The following is a 6353-nucleotide window of genomic DNA, read 5'->3' as shown; positions in this document are numbered from 1 at the left end:
AAAGCACAAATCCTACTTTCTTCCACCAGGGTCCTCCAAATAATTTAAACCACCAGTCTTTATTCCATGTGGTTTCCCACGTTTGTATTGGCACATGGGCTATTTTCCTGATCTCTTTGGCAATCTCTAAGACTGCCTTTCTGTTGTCGTCTATTTGGAGGCAACAATTAGAAAGGTTGAGCTTTCCACAGACTCCGCCATCCTCTGCGAGTAAATAGTCTAAGGCCATCCGATTTTGGTATATGGCTGCTCTCATCTGAGAACTCTGCCGGGCCAGTAACTCGAGAGCAGTGGCAGTCTGGTTAGTAATTATTTCCAAGACTGCCTGCAATCGGATGATTCTATTTAGCATATATATAGGTGTCCGATATCCCCAACTCCCATCATTAGCCCATGTAGCTGGTCCATAATACTCAATGATCCTTTGAGGAGGCCACTCATCCTCCTTCCACTTTTGGGAGCCACCCTGTGTCAAACTTACATCAATACTTCTCTTGTCTCTTTTCCAGTCATCATACAAAGAGACTCCCAACGCATTTCCAACCTCTGATGGTAGCAAAAAGAAAGCTGGTACAATCACTCCAAGATAGCAAGTTCCTGTCCACCCTTGTGGTAGTATCGTATAGGCCCGTCGTCCGCAAATCCAATAGTATCCTCTTAAGGCCCTATTTTCTCTATTAGTGGCATTTAGAGGGGCCCAACCATCGGGCATCTCGGGAAACCCCAAGCCTCCCTCTGGACCCAAAGGACCAGCAGCTGCGAGGCCTCCTTTCTTGGAACATTCCCATAGCCCATCCTGGTTCTTGTCTGTACAATCTGTCCAATCATTACTTTGATCTGTGGCACTCCAATACTTATTAAACCACACAATTGTTCCATTAGGATGTTGCCACTCTAGCCGATTATACCCTAGGCTGTTAGGATAATAAAGCTGTTCTAATTTTGTAAGGTTCATCCATCTTACTTTTAAAGTCCATATGCAACGGCTATGTCCCAAACTTTTTCCTGTACCATTATTGCTGATGCAATACTCCCCCAATGCCACTTGGGAAAGTTCCCAGCTGTGGTTTTCATCCCATTTTTGACTAGTACTCTTAATATCTGCCTTACTACTCACTAGCCACTTTGGGGCCAAAGGAAAAGCCCTCCAAGGCCACTGGCCTCCGGCCTCTCGGAGCCCCCCACAGGCCCAGCAGTTGGTAAGATTAAAAGTACTTGCAATTCTTTCCATCATGTCAACATACAAATTTGTCTCTGGGGAAACAATTGGGGAAAGCAGGGGCATAGGCCAGTGGCTAAGGCTACTTAATCCTGCTTCTTTCACTATGCAGATAACAATAAGGCACATTAAGATTCCCACCATATTTTCCCTTTTATGAGATCAAACACAGCCTAAATGTTTCCCTTTTACTTTCTTGTCTAATTTTCTGAGCTCTGATTAAGCCGTCTCAGGCGCACTTGGAGATCACCAATAGGTTCACAGCTCCACTTGCTGGCTTCTTGTTCCGAAGATGACTCAGCTTCCGGAGTGAGCTCGTCTTGGGAGCTGATGTCCTCTGATGCTCGTGGATGTCGTTTCACACGGGTATGGTGTATCCAACGGTCATGGCCAGCAATCTTTACAGCGGTGTGGGTTGTTAGAAGTACCTGAAAAGGGCCACTCCACCTCTCAGTCAAAGGTTCCTTTTTCCACCGCTGCACCAAGACCCAGTCTCCCGGGGAGAAGTCATGTACTGGTACGTCTAAAGGCAGGCGCTGAAAGGAGGCTGCATACCTGTGAAGAGAAGACAAGACAGACTGCAAAGCAATAACGTACTTATGAAGCTCACTATTACCTAATTCAAAAGTTACTTTTTCTCGCATCCCAGGGGGTAAGACTCGAGGGGGCTTGCCAAACATAATTTCTTATGGGGTCAATTTGAGGCCCCGTCGGGGAGTGTTTCGAATACAAGTAAGAGCTAGCGGCAATGCTTGAGGCCACTTAAGGCGTGTCTCAATACAGATTTTGGTGAGCAGAGTCTTTAAAGTCCTATTCATGCGTTCCACTTGTCCTGAACTCTGTGGTCTCCATGGTGTGTGTAGTTTCCAAGTAACCTTGAGAGTTTGCGCGACTTCTTGAACCACTTTTCCCACGAAGTGTTGTCCTTGATCCGACTCAATGGACTCAGGCAAGGAATACCGTGGAATGATCTCCTGCAACAAATACTTCACTACTGTAGCCGCAGTGGCAGTCCTGGTGGGCCAGGCCTCAACCCAACCAGAGAGCTGGTCTACCATGACAAGTAAAAACCCGTGATGTCCGGACCGTGGGAGCTCGGCAAAATCAATCTGCCATGCCTGTCCAGGGTACGCTGCCCAGGGTCTACCTCCCATTGGCACAGGGGGTTTCCTTCGAGGGTTTACTTTCTGGCATGTGATGCACTTGGTAGCAATGTGCTGAGCTTCTACATATAGCCCTGGGGCTACTGCTTGGTGGATCACTAGATTACCCATGGCCAAGACTCCCATATGGGTTCTTGCATGGAGCTGTTGCAGCACCTCCCGAAGCAATGGCCTGGGTATCATGACTTTCCCTCCTGGTACTATCCACCACCCCTGGGAGTTCTTTTCTGCACAAGCTTTCTGTGCAAATTTATCTTCTTCAGGGGAATACTGTGGGACTAAATCCTGAACGTATGGCCATATGGCATGGGACATGGCCTGCCTGGATACCTCCTCCGCTTCTCCCCCAATAAATGCAGCATCCTTTGCTGCCGCATCAGCCTTTGCATTTCCAAGCTTATGCTTTTCCTCAGCAGCCTTCCCATGGGCCCGCACATGAATGACTGCTACCTCTTTAGGCTGGTGGAGTGCCTCTAGTAGCTTGATAATCTGAGGGCCGTTAGCAATCTTATTCCCAGAGGCCGTAATGAAACCCCTTTCTTTCCACAATAGTCCGTGCGCATGGACTGTAGAAAAAGCATAGCGAGAGTCAGTGTATATATTAACCCGCTGGTCTGTCCCCAGCTGTAATGCTCGGGTGAGCGCAGTGAGTTCCGCGGCCTGTGCCGACCATGAGCTCGGCAATGACTCCCTCCATACTACCTTATCCAAGGTTACCACTGCACATCCTGTTCGTCTTTTTCCATCGATGACAAAGCTGGAGCCGTCTACGAAGTATTCAACATCTGGGTCTTCAATTGGGTCCTCAGCAAGATCAGACTGCACCTGTGTGGTTTGATTCAGGACCTCAAGGCAGTCATGCGTCGGTTTCCCTGGCTCCGGCAGCAAGGTTGCAGGGTTCAAGGCTGTAGTAGTATGTTTGAAAGTAAGTCCTGGATTAGAGAGCAAAAATATCTCATACCGTGATTGTCTGGAGGGGTTAAGAAATTTCCCTCCCTCAGTCCCTAGGATCTGGGGAACTCCATGAGGAGTGAGTATTTCCATATCCGCACCCATGACTATCTTCTGGGCTTCTTCAACAACCACTGCTGTGGCTGCCACAGCCCGAAGACAGGCTGGCCACCCGAGTGCAACTGGATCTAGAACCTTTGAGTAATATCCCACGGGTCTCCAGGTCGGGCCCAATGGCTGTGTCAGCACCCCTGATGCGACCCCTCGATTCTCATGAATGTACAGTCGATATGGCTTTTTACTATTTGGGATGGCCAGGGCAGGGGGCTGAATTAATGCTGCCTTAAGCAGATCAAAGGCATGCTGCATTTCTTTATTCCATTTCCATTTAGTGAGACTCTCCTTAGTCAGGGATTCATACAGTGGTCTAGCCTTCCCACCATAATCTGGTATCCATAGTCGACAGAACCCAGTTAGCCCTAGGAATGCCCGCAGCTCCTTGGGTGACTTAGGTGGGGTTAGACCTTGGATTGCCTGTATGCGATCTGCACTCAGGGCTCTGACTCCTTTTGAGAGCTTATATCCCAAAAATGTGACTTCAGGCTGACATATTTGGGCTTTCTCTCTAGAGACTTTATATCCTTTTCCCCCCAGAGTGTTTAGCAGTGACCTGGTGGCTTCCTCGCAGAGCTGCAAGTTTGGGCTTGCAACTAGCAGGTCATCCACATACTGGAGGAGAGTCACTGCGGGGTGTAATCCCTTCCACTCCTCCAAGTCCTTCTGAAGGGCAAGTCCGAAAATATGGGGGGCTGCTATGAATCCTTGTGGGAGAACTGTCCACATGAGTTGGGCTTTATGGAAAGTGTCTGGATCCTCCCATTCAAAAGCAAACAATTTTTGACTCTCTCGGTGTAGGGGAATAGAGAAGAAAGCATCTTTCAAATCTAGCACTGAAAATATTTCAGCTTCCCCCGGTACTTGTGTCAAAATCGTGTGAGGGTTCGGGACTACAGGATGGTCTGAAAGGACCTTCTTATTTACTGCTCGTAGGTCTTGGACCAGTCTATATGAGAACCCATCTGCCTTCGGCACTCCAAGGATGGGGGTGTTATAGGGTGAGGACCCTTCCACTAGCCAGCCGCACCTCTTGTATTTCTCTGTTAACGGCTTGAGTCCAGCTCTGGCCGCTCGGCTGAGTGGGTACTGTTTTACCCGAACGGGTCCCTCCCCATCCTTGAGTACGATCCTTGCCGGGGAGACGGACTTAGCTCGCGCAGGGGTTCCATCAGCCCATGCCGAGGGGTCTACTCCAATCATGTGATCTTCTGGACTTACTGCAGGGCATCGGTCCTCCAGGAGAGCCATCTGATAGTTCGAGCTCTGCTTGACAGGTAGCTGGACCACCATCTGATCATCTCTGAAAAAGATCTTAGCTTGCAATTTTGTGAGTAAGTCCCGCCCAAGGAGAGCAACTGGGCAACTTGGTGAATACACAAAGGAATGCTCAAGCAAATGGTCCCCCACTTTGGTGAGGAGTGGTTTACAAACAGGGAGTCGGGATTGCGTTCCCTCAATCCCTTCCACAAGTACATGCTGTTCACTAGTTCCTGCACAGGGGGCGTTTTCCGGAATCATTGAAAATGTAGCCCCAGTATCCACCAAGGCTTCAAAGTTTTTGCCACCAACCCTAATGGTTACCATGGGATCTTCTCGGGCTCCAACCCGAAGGGTAGTGGTCTTAGATCCCCGTCCCCTTTATTCTGAGTCCTCACCCTTTTCTTCTGCCCGCATGAGGTGACCTCTCGGTTCCCTCTCTCTCTTCTCCTTCAACTTCAGGCATTCCCTCTTCCAGTGTCCTTTCTCTTTGCAATAAGCACAAACGTCTGCTCCCACTCTTTCTCCTTTCCCCTTCTGTATCCCAGCCTTTCCAGGGTTACCTCCAGTTATAGCAGCTGCTAGTGCTGCCATCTGTCGCTGAGCCTTTTTATCCTCCTTGCGCTCCTGCACTTGCTCACGATTCCCATACACCTTATATGCAATTTCCACCAGCTCTGAAATCGGTTTCCCAGCACCTCCCTCAGTTTTCTGTAACTTCTTACGGATATCAGCAGCAGATTGACCAATAAACATAAGATTTACCATGTGTTGATTATCTGGGGCTTCTGGATCCAGATCCGAAAACCTGCGAAACGCCTCATACAGCCTCCCAAGGAAAGCTGAGGGATCCTCCTCTCTTCCCTGTCTCACTTCATACAACTTAGACAGATTAGTAACCCGAGGCACTGCCTTTCCCATTGCTTCCACTATAATTCCCAGATACCGTGCACTCAGCTCTCTTCCTTCTGCAGTATGATTATCCCATCTTGGCTCCTCAACAGGGCAGGTATCACGCAGAGTATGACCAGCGGCCCCCTCTGACTCTATTCTGGCTACTGCAATTCGTTCTGCTGTTCCCAACACTAACCTCCTTTCCTCCGGGGTCAGGAGGGTCTGGAGCATCATCTGGACATCAGCCCAAGTGGGTCGATGAGTCTGCCCAATAGATCGAAACAGATCCCTCATCTTTTCAGGGTCTTCACGAAAAGAGGGGCTCTGATTCTTCCAGTTAAATAAATCTGAAGTGCTAAATGGGGTGTAGACAAAAGTTGCATTGCCCCCTTCTCCAATAACCTCTCTCATCGGGCAGTTCAGCACCGGCTTGACTCTACAGGCTTGCGCAAATAATAACCCTTATTCCCCGATTCAGATGGGGCACTTGGCTGAGGCTCACGCTCTAAATCATTAGGTATGCTTTGATACGCCGGTGGTGGTCTCCCTAAGGGAGGGGGTGGTGGTGCAGAGGGACTGGATCCTGAGAAGGCGTCTGACTCATCTTCGCTACCTGACAGGGCAACCGGAGCGCGGGTCCGATACTCAGCCAATTCAGAATTCCCCCCCTCATTAGACTCAGGGAGTACAGGCGGTCCCTCTCGAGTCTTTTCCTTAACAACCATCACATGAGACTTTACTAAGTAATTCTT

Source organism: Crocodylus siamensis, chromosome 2 (assembly GCF_052110815.1).
Source record: "Crocodylus siamensis isolate JL-2025a chromosome 2, ASM5211081v1, whole genome shotgun sequence".
NCBI classification, from domain to species: Eukaryota; Metazoa; Chordata; order Crocodylia; family Crocodylidae; genus Crocodylus; species Crocodylus siamensis.
This window is presented reverse-complemented; position numbering follows the sequence as displayed.